Genomic DNA, 22,754 nt, shown 5'->3' with positions numbered 1-22,754 from the left:
GATGAAAAAAATGATGTTTGGAGCATCCAAAATTTACAAAGATTTTGGACCATTCATTTTTTGAACTTTATAAAAACCCACAAATGTGTTGGAATCAAATGCTTCAAGAGTTGATCCCTCTAAAATCAAGTAAATAGATCACATCTGGTAAAAATTTAAAAATAAAATGAAAAAAGCTTGAAAAACCCATTTAGCATGTAGTTTAGCATCAAATTGGTTTAACATGTACCCATTACTATATATATATGATTGGATCCAGCTGGATTCAGTTTAACATATTCTTAGCTTGATTGGCTCCTATTTTCATAAAAATTGGATTGGGTATGATCAAGATCCAATTGATTAGTTGAATTAGTTGGGATTCAGTCAAGAGATTGAATCCAATTGATTTGAAGTGGACCATATTCGTATCTATAAGTGAGACATACACACAAGAGATTTTTTGAATACGGAGTACAAGCCTACTCTGTTTTGTGCTTACCTCAGCTTACCACAAATGAACAAAGGATTTTTGGGTTGTTTTTTGCAAATTTGACATTGAGGATGCGTTTGGCATGGTTAATTTGCTTGGAAACATTGCAAGAGTGTATCCCTCCTCTTTCAAGATGTTTATTCTATTTTTTCTTCAGCAACTTCCATTTACTTTTCATAAAATTAGTGGGGAATAAGGGACCTCTTAAGCATAATCAAATTCTTATTTTCTTTCTCATTCTTGTTTTGAAATATTGGACAGACGTAGACCCAAATCAAACTTTAAACACCTAGTTACCAAGGTTTGATTCTAAGGGTGAGAAATGATTTATAATAAGAGACGAAAAAACATTTTTCTTTATTTGCTTTGGTCATGAAAGACTTTATCCTCACCTTTGTCACTGAGACCGGGCAATCATAGGCCTCAAGAAAGCATAGTTTTAGAGAAATGCCTCACTCATGATTTTTTTATTTCAATCTCTACCCTCATGGTGACCTAACTATGTTGAGACTTGCATTTTAGATCCAATCTCTACCCCTTTGATAGCGCTTACCCGAGCTGCACTTTGCCTATGTGAACCTCTCATGCCTTCTTGTCATTTTCAATATTTTATGATTTTTGTGTATTAATCCAATCCCTATCTCATGGTAGCAAATTTTTTCTGGAACCTACCTAGGTTGAGCCTTGGCATGTGTGCACCTCTCATTCATTATTAGTGCTTGGTGCATTTCACATGTTTTCTTCTCTTTTTATGCATAATTTTGTTTTGTCTCTTTTTATCTTTTTTCATTCTTTTCTTTTTCTTTTCTTTCTCTTCTTTTTGCACTCGCTCCCTCCATCAAACTTTATTTTTTTTAGTTTATCCTCACACTCAAATGTCTTCTAAGACTTGAGCATCAAAAGATTTTCTGTTTTTATTTTCTTAGGTATATAGAATTTGGTAACCAACATGGTTCCTTAGTGGTCTTATACTGATATCCAGAAACTTGATTAGATTACCTACTAATCCATGACTTTTAGTTTAGAAATGGCCCAAATGAACCTGGATTCTCAACCTAACTACAAGTTTTCTTTTTTCACCTTGATTACATCTATTTTAAATTTTGGGTGAAACAAATGGGATTTTCAAGATCATTGTTCTTGAAATGATAGAAGGTCACATCTTTATGGAAATTTTGAAATTATTTAAAAAATAATTATGAAAAATTCCACTTTTCTAGGTTGGGAGATCATATTCCAAAACTGATAGAATTGGTGACCAAAAAGTTTTGAAAACATTTAGAGATACCAATTCTTTTTTTGAAGAACATCCAAACCTCTCTCATTTTGAAAAGTAAATTTTGAAATGAATGGGATTTTATAAACCTTTTTTCAAATTTTTTTTTTTGGATTTTTGATAGATGAAAATACAAACAAAATATTTATGAATTTGGTGCTAAACCCATTTGGTGCTACACCATGTGTTAAATAGGTTTTTCAGGATTGTTTTTTATTTTATTTATAAATTTGGACGATACAGATGTGATCTATCTACTTGATTTTATAGAGATCAACTCTTGAAGTGTTTGATTCCAACACATGGATGAGTTTTTATAAAAGTTGAAAAAATCAATGGTCTAAAATCTTTGTAAATTTTCAAGGCTCCAACATCCAGGTGTGGATTCTTAGTAAATTGACTATGCCCAACACATTTATAGGGTTGGAACCACATAAAAAGCATCGGAGAAGCTGAAAAACCCATTTAGCATGCGATTTAGGACCAAATGGATTAAGCACCGACCCATTACTCTATGTATATATATATATATAGAGAGAGAGAGAGAGAGTACATGCCTACTTTGTTTTGTGCTTACCACAAATGAACAAAGCTTTTTTGGGTTTTTTTTTGCAGATTTGACATTGCAGATGCGTTTGGCGTGGTTAATTTGCTTGGAAACTTTGCAAGACTGTATCCCTCCTCTTTCAAGATGTTTATTCTATCTTTTATTCAACTACTTCCATCTACTTTTCATAAAATCAGTGGGGAATAAGGGACTTGTTAAGCATAATCAAATTCTTACTTTTCTTTCTAATTCTTGTTTTGAATAATTGGACCGACATAGCCCCAAATCAAACTTTAAACACCTAGTTGCCAAGGTTGGATTCTAAGGGTGAGATATTATTTATAATAAGAGATAAAAAAAATTCTTCATTTGCTTGGGTCTGGAAAGAGTTTGTCCTCACCTTTGTCACTGAGACCGAGCAATCATAAGCCTCATGAAAGCAAAGTTTCAGAAAGATACCTCACACACCTTTTTTCTATTTAAATCTCCACCGTCATGGTGGCCTAACCAGGTTGAGACTTGGCTTTTAGATCCATTCTCTACCTTCGTGATAGAGCTTACCCGAGCTGGGCCTTGCCTATTCGCACCTCTCATGCCTTTCTGTCATTTTTAGTATTTTATGATTCTTAAGTATTAATCCAATCCGTACCTCATGGTAGCATTTTTTTTCTGGAACCTACCTATGTTGAGCCTTGGCTTGTGTGCACCTCTCATTCATTATAAGTGCTTTGGTGCATTTCATGTGTTTTCTTCTCTTTTTATGCATGATTTTGTTTTCTCTTTTCTATTTTCTCTTCTTTTTGCAGTTGCTCCCTCCATCTCTCATCATTTTTTTTACTTTATCCTCACACTCAAATGTCTTCTAAGACTTGAGCTTCAAAAGATTTATTGTTTTTATTTTCTTAGGTATATAGAATTTGGTAACCAACATGGTTCCTTAGTGGTCATTTACCGATATCCAAAAACTTGATTCGATTACCCACTAATCCTTGACTTTTAACTTAGCAATGGTCCAAATGAACATGAATTCTCAATTTAACTACGAGTTTTCTTTTTTCGCCATGATTACATCTATTCTAAATTTTTGGCAAAACTAATGAGATTTTGAATATCATTATTCTTGAAATGATAGAAGATCACATATTTATTGAGAATTTGAGATTTTTTTAAAAAATAATTTATCAAAAAATCCTCTTTTCTAGGTTGGGAGATCTTACTCCAAAACTGATAGAAGTGGTGACCCAAAAGTTTTGAAAACATTTAGAGATACCAATTCCTTTTTAGAAGAACATCTAAACCACTCTCATTTTGAAAAGGAATTTTCGAAATGAATGGAATTTTATAAACCTTTTTTTTATTTTCATTTTTTTGGATTTTTGATAGATGAAATTACAAACAAAATATTTTGGCTTTTCATATTTTATAGAATTTAAAAAAAATAACATTTTTTTGGAAATTTGAGGTTTTTTTTTAAATTTTGAGATTTTTTTATTTTCTTTTTGTATTTTTGGGGTTAGGGTATTGACATATTTACATCATTTTCCCCAATTAGGGAAAGTGGGTCAAGTAATGACTTTAATGGGTCCTTCTGGATCAAAAGGAAAAGTTGGTTCATAAAGCAAGGAGTATCTATTAAACAGAAAATCACCTTGCAGGAAACAATATTCATCATCAGATATGCAACATTCATGAAGTAAGGAACGTTTATTAGTGTTACCTATTTTTGTTCCCAAAGAAGGAAAAGTAATTTCCTTGCCTACCTTATGTGCTTGGACCATCTAGCTCAAGGATTTAGGATCCAATTCTTGAAGTATCTATATTCTCTTTCCTCCAAGGAGTTCTCTGATTTCCTGAATTCCTTTTCTTTCTTTATTATGTTACAATTTTTGCTTGGCTTTACTTGAGGCATTTCTTCTTCCTTCTTTTGTATACCAGAATTGGTATCTTGAACTCTTTTTCTGCAACTAACCTGATAATCGTGGGCACTTTGCCCCTAACTTGGGAGGTGCTTTAATGCATCACAGTGACGATTCCACCAAGCTTAGATTTTCTATTTCATCTTCCTTTTTATAGGTCTTAAGACTATCAAGATTACTTATTTTTTCTATCACTGCCACCTGCAAGTCTTCTTCCTCACTTGTTTTGGATTTTTTCCTAGTTGAGACCCTCTTCTAACTTTTTAAAATATGATATTTTTCTAATTCAATGACCTCTTGGCTTGAACTTATTAAAGATTCTTCAAGATCTGGACCCTCTTGATCCTTGTTTTTGAGAAACTCTGGTTCTTCCCAACAGTTTGCTTTTCTTGATTTCAGATATTTCTCTTCACTTTTTTTTTCTTTCTTATTACAAAGAATGGTTTGATATTTCTAAGAACCTTTATTTCTAAAATCAGGTATAGGAGGTGAGATAGAATCTTCTTTTTGGCTTGCAGAAGAAGAATAAGGATTTTTTGCTTAGGCAAAGATTTTATTTTAAAAAAACTCTGGAGAGATTTTTATAATACTCAAAGATGGAAGGATCATAACATTAGGCCAACAAGAGGTTTGTCTAGTTACCTCTAAGAGGTTGGTTTGATGACTAGGAAAGGAATCTAGAGTTTTAATTAGGTCTTGGTATGTGGAAGATTGTTTGCACTCAGCTAGAACCAACTTTCCTTCTTTGAGGTTATCTTGGACCAAGTAGTACATTCTTCAGTGTCTTGCTCTGTGTCATGCCCTGCTGAATGATAAAACTTGAAGAATTTTGCTTCCTTTTATCTAGTTTCACGTAGATGATTAATTATTGGAAATGCTTATACATTACATCATATCCTATGCAAGAATACATTGATCGGTTCTTTAAAAAACTTGATCCTTTAAAGGTCCACTGTGGAGAACCATGCTAAGGCATCACCTTCTAGACTTCGTGGGAACCATCTAATCATTAGTCAACGATTTTCATAATATTTGGAGTAGTCACTGTTGAATATTTCCATATGTATATAAGGGTTTTCGGTTTGATTGAATTTAGCCAACTTCTTTGGAGCTTCTAATGGCTCATCCTTTCCTCGAATCAGGAAATCTTTTGAATCAAACTCTTTTTTGACATCCCGATTCTTGATTTGGAGAGTCAATTGTCTCAAAGGAAAGATTCATCAGCTATAAGTTGAGGTACATATCGACATTTGATCGACCCATAATTTTGTGTGGGAAGATCTTGTGTTGATCCTTAGGTGTTCCATCAATTAGCAGCCCATGTTTAATATGATGGTTGGGGATGACAATCACCTTAAGTGCACGAGTGTCTGCCATGACATGGATTTGGATCTTCAAAGATCCAAATTCTAGATGAATCTCTATGTACTTCTCATCCGAGGCATGGACATGGTGCAAGGGATAAGTTGATTGTGATCCCTACGAAAAGTCTATTGGAATTTTGACAAAATAGAGATAAGCTATGAGAAGGATGTGGAAGTAACGTGCCTAAGGGCCCATAGGCCAAAAGGAAGTGATGTCGTAGGCCTTGAGGATGCCCTTTCAAAATTTAGAGCTACTCAAGAGGTCATCCCCTACAGATTCCAAACAAAAGGTCAGAAGGATGCCAACAAGGAAGCAAGATTGAATGTGCTCTTCATGGTAACTTGTGAGCTATGGAATAAGGCATGTCAAATTCAAGAGAATGACAAGAAAATTCATAAATTGAAAAAGACCTTATAGGAGGATCCGAGTGGCCGCCCACACTACCAAGTAAAGGGTGAAACAATTTTCTGCAAGGGAAGGTTCTTACATTTCAAAGGTGTCAAGATCATCTCCGACCTCCTCCATCATTACCACTCATCCCCCTTGTGTGGTCATGAAGGGGTCTTCAAGACCCAACAATCAATCAAGGTTGAATTGTATTAGACAAAGATGAAAGTTGATGCAATAAAGTTTATTAGAGAGTTCCTCACTTGCCAAGTTAACAAAATGAGGCAATCAATCCCACCGGCTACCTCCACCCCTTGCCCATACTGGACCGCACTTGGTCAGACATCTCTATCGAGTTCATTGAAGTTCTTCCTCCCTCCAACAAAAAAGAAGTCATTTATATGGTAGTTGATTGGTTTACCAAGTTTTCTCATTTCATGGCCCTGCCCTACAAGTACTTTAGTCAAACCATAGTGAACCAAAATATAGGCAAACTCTACGAGATTCCCAAGTCCATTGTTTGTGATGGAACTCCATATTCACTAACTGATTTTGGAATGAGTTCTTCAACCTCTTAGGAATCAAGTGCGATCATACTGAAGTAGTTAATTGAACTATTGAGACCTACCTTCATTGTTTTTTCAGTGAAAAACCTTTCTTGGACTGTATGATCATATAACACCTCCTTTCAGTTCTCAATTTAAATAACCCTTATGAAGCTCAGTATGGTCAGCCTCATCCCAAAACCTTAACCTATAAAGAAGGAAGTGCCAAGTCCCCTAAAGTCGACCGACAACTGAGGACCAGAGATGAACTTCTTCATCTCCTAAAAGATAATTCGACCAAGTCTCAAAATAGAATAAAGGAATTTCATAATCAAAATCGGAAGAATAGCGAGTTTCAAATTGAGGACTCGGTATGGCTCAAAAGAAGATCCAAAAAGAAAATACCTAAGTAAAAGAGGGACATTCACAAACTCACTTCTCGAAACTATGGGATGTACTAGATTCTTTTGTGGATTGATTCAGCCGCTTAAAAACTCATGTTACCCTGGTCTGTCTAAATTCATCCAGTATTTTTTGTGTCTTGGCTTAAGGCACACCATGGGGGCCTTCCCAAAGGATTGACAATTTTTTTCAGTATGATAGAAACCAAAAGGCCAATTCAGATTCTAAATACAAAAAGGTTGCATAAGCGTAGAGTGAAAAGGAATACAATAGGATGGGACGATGAAAAAATTCTAACTTGGAAGTTTGATTACAAGCTGAAAAGGCAATATCTTGGCTTCTTGCCTAGAGGACTAAGATTTTCTTATGGGGGAGGGGATGATGCTGATTAAGTTGTGGAAGACCTAAATCTGAATATAGGGATCCAAATACTTAATGAAGACCCATTTTCTATAATTTCAGCTCCCAGCTTCAAGCACTGAAGCTTGTTGGACCAACCCTAGGGGTGACACCTTGTTATCATCGCAAAATTTTACTTTTGCAAATCAAACTGACCTTTGAAAAAGATTTTGAAAATAACTCACCTCTGTTTTTAAAATGCGGGATTATTCCGAAGAATGAGACTCGCCTGTCGGTACGAGATTCAACCGTTCCTGGCGCCTTTACCAGGGGTAATTGAACCAAGGATCAATCAAATGCTTTGCTTTGTTCAACTTGTCTAAACCATATTCTAATTCTTAAATGCACAAAGAATCAGGCATGTGCTATGAATTTCTAAAAATGCACATTTGAAAACATGATGTTTGCTTCAAAGATTGGAAAATATTTGGAAGATTCTTGGAAAATAAACTCTTTGAAAATTGTGAATTATTTTTGAAATGTTGTATTTGAGAAAGTGAAAATCGATTTCTGAAGAAATATAAGGATTTTGTGAAAATCGATTTTGAGAAATGTGAAATAACTTTGAAAAACTCGATTTCTTTGAATTCAAACTTTGAAATTGAAAATCTAACTTAGAAAATCGAATTTGGAACTTGGGAAATACTTGAAATATCATTGGCAAATCCATATTTTGAGAAAATCGATTTTGAATAAGACTTATGAAATTTTGAAGAATTTGATTCCTTTGACTTGGAATTTGAATTGGAATTGGAATTGGAAAATTCATGAAATGAATGAATATGATTTTGAGGAATTGGGAAAAACTCTTTGTATTTTTGAGAAATGCAGTGCATTTTGAAACTAGCCTAAGAGTGTAGGCTGAATGTGGCTAATGTGAAGATCATAAATCTAGATATTCTTCATATTCTGACTATGGCCATAAATATGAATTCCACCAAGTTTATAAACTTCATAAAAGCTAGTGTATGTGCCATTCGTGTAGACCATAGTGAGTTTGAATATGCATGAATCATCATCCATCACACATTAACATTATTTAAAAAAATAAACTATATGCAATGTTGCCTAAGCTAAGCAAGAAATGTAAATTCTTATTCCGAAGTTTAATTTAGTTTACATCACTATTGAAATTTAAATACATGAAAAATAAAGTCTTTAATGTACCTGCAAAACAAGAAAACTTTGTTAGTGATGATATGTTGGCTTTTCTAGATTTATCCAGCAATATCATGAAATTGCTAGATTTTGCTAGATATAAGCCTTTTTGCCATGATTCCATTAAATCAAAATGATAAAGTATGAAATAAAATTGAATAAATAAGGGAGATAAGATATGAAATTTCGAAATTGGGGTCAAAATGACCAAAATACCCCTAATAACAAGACTATGGCCTTGAAATTAGGGTTTTCAGAAAGATATTTGGTAAAATGCAAGTTTTGAAATTCAAATGCAAATAAACTAGGCTAAAATATGATATGACATACTTAAACACATGAAAACTAAGGTTAGGGATTTTGAAATTGAGGTCAAATGACCAAATTGCCCCTGATAGCAAGACTATGGCCTTGAAATCAAGGTTTTCTAAAATAGATTTTGGTAAAAACTTGGGTTTTAAGGACTAAATGAAATCAAATTAACATAAAATTTGAACTAAAGTATCCTAATATGATTATGAATATGATTAAACCCTAAAAATATATGCTTATGCACGAAAATCCAAGAATATCACAAAAATTGTGATTTTGGCAGTGTTTTTTGGATCTTTCAAGAACCCGGTTTTGCAATTTGCTTAATTCAGCCATCAATCAGATTCCAAAATTCATCAAATTTGGTACCTACACTTTTTATAACCCTAATTGTGAATTAGAATTATAAAAATATTTTTTTGACATTAAATTAACCCAAAAATTGCATCAAACCCTAAAAATATACTATTTTTGACCTAGTTCACCAACCAGTTTCAGAGTTAGACCCAAATTAGGGGCAATATTTAATAAAAATCTATGAAATTTTATAGAGAAAAACTAGGAAAAAAAATAGAGATTTCCCAATTTACAGATTGGAAAAAGCATATCCGGTTAGGGAGAAACCCTTCCGGCAATCTGAACTAAAATCTAACAAATCTAACAGGGGTTAAAACAGATACTTTCAATTGATAATTTCGGGATAAATAGAAATACTGATCTAAAATATCTGATATTTTAGCAGTAAACATTAGACAAAAAAATAACAATACTCATTTTTTACAGATCATGAATCTGATCTGTGGTTTGGGATTTATGAATAACAAAAGTCTGATTAGGGTTTTGGTAAACCCTAACGAGTTTTAAATTGAAAATCAGAATCTCTGACAGAGGAAAAATACTAAACAGCAATAAAAAATTCTAACAATTTCACAGTAGTTAGATCTAATCAATATGAATCCATGGCACTTTACAGATCTAAAATCGGATATAATATGAGAAAAATATCATCACAGCAAGTTACCTTCTTGATTTTAACTTCGATTTTAAAGATTTAAAAATCTGATTTGATGTCTGATTTTTATGACAGGGTTCCCGAGGTCCAAAACCTCTGATTTTTTTACAGTAGTTCCTGTAGATATGCATGCATCACATATAAAAAAATCATAAATTAACAACACATATTTCAATCTGAAACAGCATGCTCTTTTCTGTTCTAAACTAAAAAACACACAGAAATCTAAGAAACTTAAGAAATCATGCATTAACTAATGAAAAACAATAAAACAAACCATAAAACAGTAAATAAAAATTATTTCTATGCTGGAAAACGTAAAATAAACATAAATAAATAAATAAATAAATAAAATAAAATCAAGGAATCAATGGCTGGAATTTGATTTCACCCTTAAACACATGGATTTGACCCATTAAAAGGGTAAATCATGTATTTTATTGGTTAATAATGCAAAGAATCATACTTAAATCACTTTTAATGGATTAAAATCCCTGTAAATCACACAAAACAGGGTGAGATCATCTTCTTGGACCATTCTTGATGGTTCTTGAGGTTGGATCATGGTTGAATCTTCATAAGGAGGAGCATCCAAGGCTAAATCTAGGTTTAAAGCATTAAAAACATTAAATAAAATAAATAAAAGTGAAGAAGTTCATACCTTGGAGTTGCAGCAATGGAGGAAGGGCTGGAGAGGAGAGAGAAGCTCCAAGAAACCTCAAAGGTGAATAATGAAAATCGTCCCCCTCTCTCTTTCTATTTATAAAAAGAAATTAGGTTTAAAAATCAAGTTTTTTAAAAAAATTGGACTCTCTAAGGGGGGGGGGGGGGCGATTTTGGGGTGTAGTTACTATCCTACCCCTAGCCTAAATTATCTAAACTAATGCCTAATTAACCCCTAGTCTATCCTAGAAATCCCCCAAATGTGATGCCACTTGGCATCCTTCACATTTGGGTTTTTAAAACACCTTTAAAAACATTTAAAAACACTAGTTTTAAAAACTAATTTTCAAAATGAGTTTTCAAAATGGTTTTGACTCTTCTAAACTTTTGACACTAACCAAGACACTGACTAACCCTAGTCTAGCCCTGACTTACTCGAATATGGCGCCATCCCGAGTGGGCCCTACTTGAGTTTTTAAAAAAAAAATGATTTTAAAACTTGAAATTGCGAAAGTTTTCAAAGATTTTCAAAAGTAAGCTTGAAATTAAAAGTTTTGAAATGACATAGGGTTCTAACTGGGTCAAAACCCCTCTGGATATGGTTCCAACTGAGTGGGCCCACATCGATTTTTGCAAATTTTGAAATAAACACTGAAAATACCTTTGAAAAGAGGTTAAAATTAATAATTGAAATTCAAGATTTTTGAAAATAGAGTCTCAGGCGAACTGGAACTCCAGGTTAGAGTCCTGAACTCTTAGGATTATGAGATTTTAGATTTTAAAAAGTCAAATGAAAGGTTTTTGAAAGATTTTATGAGAAAATGGTGAAACAAGTCAGAAAATATAGTCAGGGTTAGACTCCTAACTCGATCAGAACTCTGACATAGAGTCCTGAACTAACTGGACTCTGCAAAATGACCTATTTTTTTTAAAACGAATAGAAACAAATGAAAATGGAATAAAAACAGACTTCAAAACAGACTCCTGACTGGACTGGGACTCTGGGACAGAGTCCTGATCGGACTAAAACTCTAGATTTTTTTGGTATTTTCTGAAAAACAGTTAAAAGAACTTGTGAAAACAGTTAAAATAATAACAAATATTGGAATAAACCAGAGTTCTGATTCAACTGAGACTCTGAGAACAGAGTTCTGATTGAACTAGAACTCTTATATTGTTGGATTTTCTGATAAGTAAGTGATGGAATTTAAGCAAAGCTTTTGAAAACCAGTGAAAATGAAGTGAGAAAATCAATTTTGGATAGAATCCTACTTCGATCAGGACTCTGGGGTAGAGTCCTGATTTGATCAGGACTCTGAGATAAAACCTCAGAATTTTAAAATTCTTTGATAAAAGCGCAACAGTTTTGATAGATGAAAAGATTTTTGAAAGATTCTTTCAAAATTTGAAATCAGGATCGGAGTCCTGATCCAACTAGGACTCTCTGAACAGAGTCCTGTTTTGACTAAAACTCTGAGTTTCTGACTCATTTTGAAAGATTTTGAAAGATTTGATTAAAAATGGTTGTGAAAGATTAGAGTTCTAATCCGATTAAAACTCTGAAGAAGAGTCCTGATCCGACTGGACTCTTGAAGAAGAGTCCTGATCCAACTAGGACTCTAAGATTTTGGCCAAAACAGAAGATTTTGAAAGGTTTTCTCCGAAAACAGGTAAAAAGGTAGTGAAAAGTAGAGTTTTGATCCGACTAGGACTCTGGAAAAAGAGTCCTGATCCAATTAGGACTCTAAATTTTTTGAGATTTTTGATAAATGAAGGAATCCAGAAGCGACACCACCTAAATGGGTCTCATCTGAGAATTGAAATCAATTGAAATTGAGTTTGAAATAAATCCAGATTGTTTTCTGAGAAAATACTTCAAAATATAAGGTCCTGGGGGTTGGCAAACGACACAATGTTGATTAAAAACCCAAGTTTTAAAATTGATTTTTGAAAGAAAAGTTTTAAAACTCAAATCTGGATTGAATATTTTGAAAACAGGAGTGTTGGATCTCGAAGATGAGATGTAATGACATGCAATGCTATGCTATGCAATGCAATGATATGTTGAATTCATGCAATGATAAGCAATGACACATGAAATGTAAGCACTGGATAAGGGTGAAAATTTGGGGTGTTTACACACCTTATCAGGCCAACATTAAAGATTAGGTGGTGCCTACCTGTGGGATGCCCCTCCTATTTTTGAAGGTCAAGACTCAGTGGGACCCACCCCTTGGGAGCCGCAGTCTATTTCTGGACTCTAAGGAACTTGTGTAGCTCTCTTGAAAACTCTCCCTATAAATGAACAAGAGGGAGTCGAAGGGATAAACCAATTTTTGGAGGTGGACACTATTTTTTGGGTAGGTCTAAGTAGGCTTAACCAAATTTAGCCTAAGCTCTCAAGGTATTATCTAGAATTAGGTTTTTCTAATTTACTATGACTTGTAACTTGTGTAGTCTTTAAGATCCCTACCTAAGCCTATATATAGGGCCGCATTTGTAGTGTGGAAGGCATGAAAGAACTTGAATTTGATCTCTCTGTCAACATCTTCTCACACTCGCTCTCTCTAGCTTGAGTATCTCTCTCTCTTAGCTCAATTTTCTCTCTGTTGTGAGTTCCTACCCCCTAGACTTGTCTCTCTCTCCCCCTAAGGGCTACTTCCTTCTCTCTTTGAATGGTTGATCTCCAATGGGTTTGTTCTTCCAAGTGGACAAAGTAAAAAACCTAGGCCCACCCGAACCAGTGCAGTCAACTACATCAACAATGGTGGTCTCGACCCTTCTTAGCCTAAACTGTGAAACCGTGGCCTTTCCCAGCTGAACCAAGATTTTAACAAACCCCAACCTCTGTAAGTCATCACAGACCTTGCCTTAACCCCAGACTGAGTTTGAAAGCACCAAACGCAAATCTGTCGAAAACCAAAAATCTGATGAACCTTGTTTTATGTCAGAATTAAAAATATCACCCAGCCCAATACGTAAGGAGTTTGAGTTTGAAATTTGGAATCAACACATTTTAGGATATCTAGTTTCATCCACTCCAGATTTTAGAATTTATAAATATTTTTATGAGGAGATCTCTAATTTATAATTATGGTCCACCAGAACCAAAACCCAATCAGCCTGCAGAAAACCCTAAAAGACCTGCCATTTGTCCTAATCATATCTCACAAAATATTAACCATCTAACACTGAAATCTTAACAGTAGCTAGTCCTAAGTGTTTTGAGATGTTTTTTAAAATTTAAGAATTTTTTGTTTCAGCGTTTCGGGATAGTAATTTTTCTACCAAAATCTATCAAAAAAATAGAACCTTGTTTACCCGAATTTGACCTTCACCTAATCCTTGACCTGATCGAGCCTGCTTAAGCTATTAAAACCTAATCCAAAACTTGGCCACACATCAACCCCCTGTCCTGATTAGTTTTTTTTTAATATGCATGAACCCGGTCCTGTCCTCGCCATTCAAAGGTGCAGAATGGTGTTTCACCATTCTTGGGACGTGGTAGATGCTTGTTCATTCTCATCCAATATGTCGTTGTGATGGCATCCCATGAATCCACCATATCTGACACGATGTGCATGCTTCACAATCAAACACATGTTAAAAGAACTAGGTTGAATAGATGCTAAACCCGAGCTAGCTACTAGGTTCAAGCTTAGTCTGACCTTCTAAACTCCTATGATTTTGGACCAGTCATGCCATAGAAGCTATATGCTAATGAGTGGAGCCATTTTCGTTGTGTCCCTAGTAACATGCACAGACATACACACATTCACATGCATGGCCACTGTTTTAATATTTTTATTATATTTGCATATTAATTTAATAACAAGAGTTTTTAATATTAAATAATAAAACTATTTTTTATTAATTAAATAGTTTAAAAATGTTGTGTCCTCGTACCCTATTTTCCTAAATAAAAATTGAAGGTGCAAGTGGAACCCAGATAGCTCAACGACAGAGTTTCTAGCTTGACCCAAAAATATCCAATACAAGATGTACATGTTACATTGTCACTATATATTAGAAAATAATATATATACCTTCATTACAAGTGTGTGAATGGGCACACTCTGACTCTTCGGCCCTTACGAGTTTGGTTGCGTAACCGTTCTCAATGAGCATGCATATGACTCGATCTAAATAGATCGGCTACTCAGCGTATTTTTACGCAACGAGTCCAAACCTAGCCAAGGCGCAACCTCTACTCCGGCTCAGCGGCCCTTACGAGCAAGGTGCCCTTGTAGGCACAAGGATACGAGCCGATCTGACATCGTTCCATCAACGGACATCATTATGCCGTTCAACTAGTTCCGGCAGCTCTACCATTTCGTCAGCACCTCCCCTGCTCTATCGGCAGCGGTGCGACGAACCCTTCTACATTTGTAGAAGGCAATACAGGAACTGGGTAGCACTCCGCTATATTTCAGAGTATCCTGCTACGTTCTTTCTGAGCTATTCTTAGCTTCTTCAGAAATTTCAGCAGCACTTCCTCTCTTTTACAGAGAAAGCGTGCGTTTCTTTTATCCATTTCAGCGGCATCTCCCCTCTTTGGCGGGAAATCGCTACGCTTAATTCGGAAAATGGATGCGCACCGTTGTGCGTACTTTGCATCCATCAAGGTTGCAGGAACCCTGGGCCATAGCCAGGCCATACACAATTGACCTAGTTTTTACGTAAAGAGCGTTTGCCAAAAAGCGAAGCCTTTCCAATAGGGGCTTCATTCGTCAAGCATAATCTTGAACGAGGAGCGGTCAGGAAATCACATTGGCGATTTGGAGTTGATCTCCATTTGAACGCTCATTTATGCGCCATATATGTAGTATAAGCAGAAGCCTGTGCTTTATACAGCGGCGGCGTAAAGAAATGCATATACTATTGTTCAGGGTGTGTAACTGAACGAAATATTCTACATATATAACAAAACAGAAGCCTTGGCATCGTTCGACGCGACGGCGTAAGTAAATACATTGCAGAAAGCAGAAGCCTTGGCATCGTTCGACGCGACGGCATAAGTAAATGCATAATCGGAAGTGCAGAAATTGGAAGTGCAGAAAACAGGGGGCCTTGGCATCATACGACGCGACGACAAAGGTAAATTATATAGCCTGTGCGATATAGGACGCGTCGTGTAACGCCCCGGATTTCCAAAACAAAGCTAAGTTAAAATTTTCATGAATTTCTTTTTTTTTCTTTGCAGCGGAACTTAGAAAAGCTTTTAGCAGCGGAATAAGACGATAATGAGTCGTCGGTTTTAGAAAACTCCGAGCACGTTGCAGGTATGTGGCCAAGCAATTCATTGACCACCAAGGTGTTCCATTTTATCGAAAACTCATGTTTATTACAACACTACTGCTTAGAAAAGCAGTGTAGGTTCAATAAAAAGGAAGCAGTACAACTCTGTCTAGAGAAACCCTGGAGCTCGATGCCGCCTTGCTCCGCATATCGCCACGCAGGTCCAACACCTGAAATCCCCATTAAACGGGGTCAGAACCACTGATGGTCTGGTAAGCATGCAGTCATACATCCATTCAACTCAAATACGATAATGACCACTCAGGGTCGCAATGTGCAATAACGACGCTCAAGCCTCCAAGACTTAGCGTATTTCGCAAGAGCCTCCTCAGGGCTATGAGTTGAGCATCCGCTCAAGTCCTCATGACTTAGAGCAAGCCTTTTCAGGGCTGTGATTTGAATAGCCGCTTAAGTCTCCATGACTTAGCCATGACCTCTTCCGGGTCTCAAAGTGATGTCTAGCTCAAGTCTTCATACTTGGCACATCCGTATCCCACGCATCTAAGGACAACTCCTCGAGCTTCGCTTAGTCGTGCGAATACAACACGGGTCTTTGCCCAGTCGGTCCAGTAGTATACCGAACATGACACCTTCACAAAGGTTATGCAGGACTGACTCAACACGTCATCCACTCATACATTCAAAGCATCGCTGTACCTAGAACTAATGCATTGTTTGATAATTAACCGCTCCCGCCTTTGGTACGCAGGTAGAGCTATTGTCCGGGCATCAACGCGACGTTCTGGGGGTTGATTATTCTATGTATTTTAGATACCCCAGAGGCCTGTTGACCCTATCCATAGTAGGGCAGTGTGTTTCAACTGGGAGAATCCTACTAGGCCCATATTCGGATGCATCCTCTACTTGCAGTAGTTGGGTTCAATCCTTAGATCTTAAGGATAACCACGACCCCAAAACCCATGAGTGACTGAGGCCATCGTGGACTCTATCAGGTCCAAAGTAAAATACATGTCACTCAAGGCTGTACCATCACTGTCATTCCACAGTGAGCATAATTCCTGAAGGGGTCTGCCAGTCTTACAATTACTTGGACAGAATCTGCATGCCATTTAGGCAGCCCGTGCTTTCAGCACTACGGGAGTATGTACCCGACCCCATTCAGTCTTCCCCAACACAGTCATTACTGAGGGGGTACCCCTAACACGATTTTCAACCGCGTGGTATGTGCGACCTTAAGTCTTATTCATATGCATGCAGAACACCGCTCTTTGGCACTTCGGCCACCACGAGCATCACACCTCTTTGGGTGGAAACAACACACTCTGGCTCTTCGGCCCTTACGAGTCTGGTTGTGTAACCGTTCTCAATGAGCATGCATATGACTCGATCTAAATAGATCGGCTACTCGGCGTATTTTTACGCAACGAGTCCAAACCTAGCCAAGGCGCAACCTCTACTCCGGCTCAGCGGCCCTTACGAGCAAGGTGCCCTTGCAGGCACAAGGATACGAGCCGATCTGGCATCGTTCCATCGACGGACATCATTATGCCGTTCCATTGGTTCCGGCAGCTCTTCTGCCAACCATTTCGTCAGCACCTCCCCTGCTCTACCGGCAGTGGTGCGACGAACCCTTCTACGTTGTAGAGGGCAAACCATGAACTGGGTAGCACTCTGCTATATGTCAGAGTATCCTGCTACGTTCTTTCTGAGTTATTCATAGCTTCTTCAGAAATTTCAGCAGCACTTCCTCTCTTTTACGGAGAAAGCGTGCGTTTCTTTTATCCATTTCAGCGGCATCTCCCCTCTTTGGTAGGAAATCGCCACGCTTAATTCGGGAAATGGATGCGCACCGTTGTGCGTACTTTGCATCCATCAAGGTTGCAGGAACCCTTGGCCATAGCCAGGCCATACGAAATTGACTTAGTCATTACGTAAAGAGCATTTTGCCAAAAAACCGAAGCCTTTCCAATAGGGGCTTCATTCGTCAAGCAGAATCTTGAACGAGGAGCGGTCAAGGAATCGCATGGGCGATTTGGAGTTTGATCTCCATTTGAACGCTCATTTATGCGCTATATATGTAGTATAAGCAGAAGCCTGTGCTTTATACAGCGGCGGCGTAAAGAAATGCATATACTATTGTTCAGGGTGTGTAACTGAACGAAATATTCTACATATATAACAAAGCAGAAGCCTTGGCATCGTTCGACGCGACGGCGTAAGTAAATGCATAATCGGAAGTGCAGAAAACAGGGAGCCTTGGCATCATACGACGCGACGGCAAAGGTAAATTACATAGCCTGTGCGATATAAGACGCGTCGGCAGAATCAGCAGATATACACCTAGATCCGCATCCAACGATAGTTACGAGGCGAGCGGGTGAACACCGAAGTGTCCTAAAGGGCTCAACCAAGAACTAAAGCGAGATACCATTTTGAAGAACGCATATACTGCGTGTTTGAACATAGATATATCCGACGATAGTTACGAGGCGAGCGCGTGAACACCGAAGCGTCCTAGAGGGCTCAACCAAGAACTAAAGCAAGATACTACTTCAGAAAGTATATTCTATATACAAACAATCAACTACTTGAGAGAGATGGATCAACGAAGCGAACTTACTTCAAATCGTGGAAGAAACGGCTCCGGGTTGCTTCTTTGGCTTCGAGCCTTCCTTCGAGAGGTCAGACTAAGTCAGATGAAGCTGACTTAGTTGAGAAAGAGGTAGAGCAGGTCAAGCTACTCAACCTAAGTGGTTTGAACCAAACAGGGTTCAGTCCAAGTCAACTGGGTTCAGCAGGTTCGAACTCAGCTCAAGTAGGCTAAGTCTGGGTTCAGAAATCCAAACCGGAATCTGGACAAAAAGGGACTTTGACTTTGACTTTAAACCCAACTAGGTTCAAGTCAAGTCAACTAGGTTAGGACTAGGTCAAGTGGGTTCAGGCCAGGTCAGGTGGGCTAGGACCAGGTCAGGCAGGCTCAGACCAGGTCAGGTGGGTTCAGGCCAGGTCAGGTGGGCTCAGACTCACTTGGGCTCACTAGGGGAGGTTTAGGAGAGAGAGAGAAGGTAAGAGAGAGAGGGGGGGTCGAAATTATGAGAAGAGAGAGAGTGGGGAGGGCTATTTATAGCCCAAGCCCACCTCCTCTTGGGTTTTTCCATGCCCTTTTTACCCCTTGGCTTCTTTTAAATTCCTGGAGGTTCCTTTTGAAGTGGGGCCCACTAGATATTTCCATAGGATATTTTGTGGGTCCCACAAGATATTTTCTGAGGAATATTTCTGTGGGTCCCACCAATATTTCCGTGGGTCCCGCAAGAATTTCGGGTTTTCGGCGATTTTTTTCCGAAAAATTCTGAGTACGCCATTCTCTTCGTATTGACGTAACTAAGAAAGTTGGCTCGAGGAAATCCTTTGTTTTTGTTTAGTTAAGAGGTTATGGCTTCCAGAGTGTTTGAGCATATATTCGCAAAGCGACGAATATCTCAAGTATAACTGGTTCGTACAAATCGATCTGATTTGTATTTCGGGTTCAGATGTTATTTTTACTTGAAAATGCCTCGTGAATTTCTTCAGAAAGATACTGAAAAATTGCGGGTCTTACATCATTACCCCCTTAAAGGAATTTCGTCCGCGAAATTCAGTTAAGTGTACTAAGTGCGTAACTCGGGATATTTCTCCCATATGTTAGATTCATAATGTTATTCACTTAGTTCAACATCATATTTATTTCAATCATAACCTCATATCATGATTCTCGATCAATTGAGGTATGCTTCTCATATCTGAGTTTAAATTATGCTACAACCACGATAGTTTTGTCGAATCAATGTTCTTCCAACCGGCTATCAATATAGCCATCTTGTGTAACTATTCCATACACATAGATCATTCTTCTAGAGATTAACCATATTGGAATAAGTCCCCTGTCAGACTACCTGGTATTGGAAACGTACCTCCTCACAGGTTCGCCCTCGTCAGACTCACCTGATATTGGATCAGTACACCCTCACAGAATCATACTAGCTAAGCTACTGATTTTGGAACATATACACTCGCACGGAGCTGTATACCCTCACAGGCTCACTCTGGCTAGACGATCTGATCTTGAATATGTAAAACCTCACAGGACTCTCTTCTTGGGAACAATTCCTCGATGGTTTATTTTATTAAGTAAGTTTTAACGTTCTAATTACGCAAACTTAATTTTTCAATCATGGGGTCTATAGCCATAAATTTTGGGCATAAGCACTTAAGATTTTTATTTGACAAATCCAAAATTACTTTACAGAGCAAGGATACATATCTATCCAGATGACCATACACAAGGTCATAAGCCACTTGTCTCAAGCATTCATTGGATCTTGTCTTTCAATTACTTCCTACCCAATACAACTCTATCTATCAAGGTATTCAGATTCCTTGATACGATCATTATCCGTGAGTTGTTCGGCTGTCACCGCATAGACACGACCTGCCACAGGTTTCTGCTCTATCCTGGGTAGTGGCAGTCGTTGTTGTTGTATTTGTTGAGAGGGTCCTCCAGATCCCATATTTCTTCGTTGAAGATCTGAGGCCTTCTTGCGGCATTCTGTTACACGATGCCCTGGTTTGCCGCAATACAGGCAACCCCCTGTATCGCGAGGACAAACCCCTCCGGGGTGATCTGAGCTACACCTCGGGCATCGAAAATTAGACTGTCGGTAGGGCTGATTGGCTTCTACCATCTATAATGGCCGCTCGGCCGGTGGAGTAAAGTTGTTCTCCTGAAAATCCCTCTTATAAAAAGTTGGTCGTGATTCTTGGCCACCGGGGAACGTCCTCTTGTTGTTCCCATTACTTGCTACCGGTCGCTTTACTACGACCCCTTTGCATCGCTCTCAGTCTGCACTAATCTTTGAAGCTGCTGCCACAGCGGCTTGAAATGTTTGGGGCATGCTAGTTATGACTCGACATCGTAGCCCTTCCCGAAATCCATTGATATATTTATCGGCCCTCTCTTGGTCAGTATCAAATAACGTGGAGCAATATCGTTCAAGGTTTTGAAATTTAGTGGTATAGTCCATCAGACTCATAACACCTTGCTCCAATTCCAGAAACTCCATCTTCTTCTTATTTCTGGAGTGTATCGGAAAGTAATTATCCAAGAAAGTTCTCCGAAAATCATCCCAAGGGATGACTTCAAGCTGAGAGAACTGGATTATCTTAGTGGTATCCCACCACTTTCGTGCATTATCCTTCAGCCTATATGTGCCGAAGTTAGTCTTTCTATCCTCTGGTACTCCCAATACTAGGAATGCACGCTTCGTCTCCTCGATCCAGCTTTCTGCGAGCTCTGGATCGGCACTACCAACGAAAACAGGTGGGTCGAGTTTGAGGAACTTTTCATAAGTCACTCCTCCCAGATTCTCATTGCGAGGTGGGGCTGGTGCTTGCCTTGATTCATGAATGGCAGACACAAGCCTGTTGAGTGTTTCCAGCAGGAAGCCCTGTGTATGGGACTCCTCACTCGGCATGGTTCTCCTCGTCCTAGGAGCCATTTTATCTATTCACACAAATACACCCAAATCAGAGAAAGTATAAAATTTATACTTACAGTGCGATACCGCAAACACGACGGATCTCGAACCAGGTTTCTCAGACTCATGCTCTCATACCAATTCTGTAACGCCCCGGATTTCCAAAACAAAGCTAAGTTAAAATTTTCATGAATTTCTTTTTTTTTCTTTGCAGCGGAACTTAGAAAAGCTTTTAGCAGCGGAATAAGACGATAATGAGTCGTCGGTTTTAGAAAACTCCGAGCACGTTGCAGGTATGTGGCCAAGCAATTCATTGACCACCAAGGTGTTCCATTTTATCGAAAACTCATGTTTATTACAACACTACTGCTTAGAAAAGCAGTGTAGGTTCAATAAAAAGGAAGCAGTACAACTCTGTCTAGAGAAACCCTGGAGCTCGATGCCGCCTTGCTCCGCATATCGCCACGCAGGTCCAACACCTGAAATCCCCATTAAACGGGGTCAGAACCACTGATGGTCTGGTAAGCATGCAGTCATACATCCATTCAACTCAAATACGATAATGACCACTCAGGGTCGCAATGTGCAATAACGACGCTCAAGCCTCCAAGACTTAGCGTATTTCGCAAGAGCCTCCTCAGGGCTATGAGTTGAGCATCCGCTCAAGTCCTCATGACTTAGAGCAAGCCTTTTCAGGGCTGTGATTTGAATAGCCGCTTAAGTCTCCATGACTTAGCCATGACCTCTTCCGGGTCTCAAAGTGATGTCTAGCTCAAGTCTTCATACTTGGCACATCCGTATCCCACGCATCTAAGGACAACTCCTCGAGCTTCGCTTAGTCGTGCGAATACAACACGGGTCTTTGCCCAGTCGGTCCAGTAGTATACCGAACATGACACCTTCACAAAGGTTATGCAGGACTGACTCAACACGTCATCCACTCATACATTCAAAGCATCGCTGTACCTAGAACTAATGCATTGTTTGATAATTAACCGCTCCCGCCTTTGGTACGCAGGTAGAGCTATTGTCCGGGCATCAACGCGACGTTCTGGGGGTTGATTATTCTATGTATTTTAGATACCCCAGAGGCCTGTTGACCCTATCCATAGTAGGGCAGTGTGTTTCAACTGGGAGAATCCTACTAGGCCCATATTCGGATGCATCCTCTACTTGCAGTAGTTGGGTTCAATCCTTAGATCTTAAGGATAACCACGACCCCAAAACCCATGAGTGACTGAGGCCATCGTGGACTCTATCAGGTCCAAAGTAAAATACATGTCACTCAAGGCTGTACCATCACTGTCATTCCACAGTGAGCATAATTCCTGAAGGGGTCTGCCAGTCTTACAATTACTTTGACAGAATCTGCATGCCATTTAGGCAGCCCGTGCTTTCAGCACTACGGGAGTATGTACCCGACCCCATTCAGTCTTCCCCAACACAGTCATTACTGAGGGGGTACCCCTAACACGATTTTCAACCGCGGGGTATGTGCGACCTTAAGTCTTATTCATATGCATGCAGA

This window comes from Nuphar pumila, chromosome 12, assembly GCF_984573655.1.
Source record: "Nuphar pumila chromosome 12, dmNupPumi1.hap1.1, whole genome shotgun sequence".
NCBI classification, from domain to species: domain Eukaryota; kingdom Viridiplantae; phylum Streptophyta; class Magnoliopsida; order Nymphaeales; family Nymphaeaceae; genus Nuphar; species Nuphar pumila.
This window is presented reverse-complemented; position numbering follows the sequence as displayed.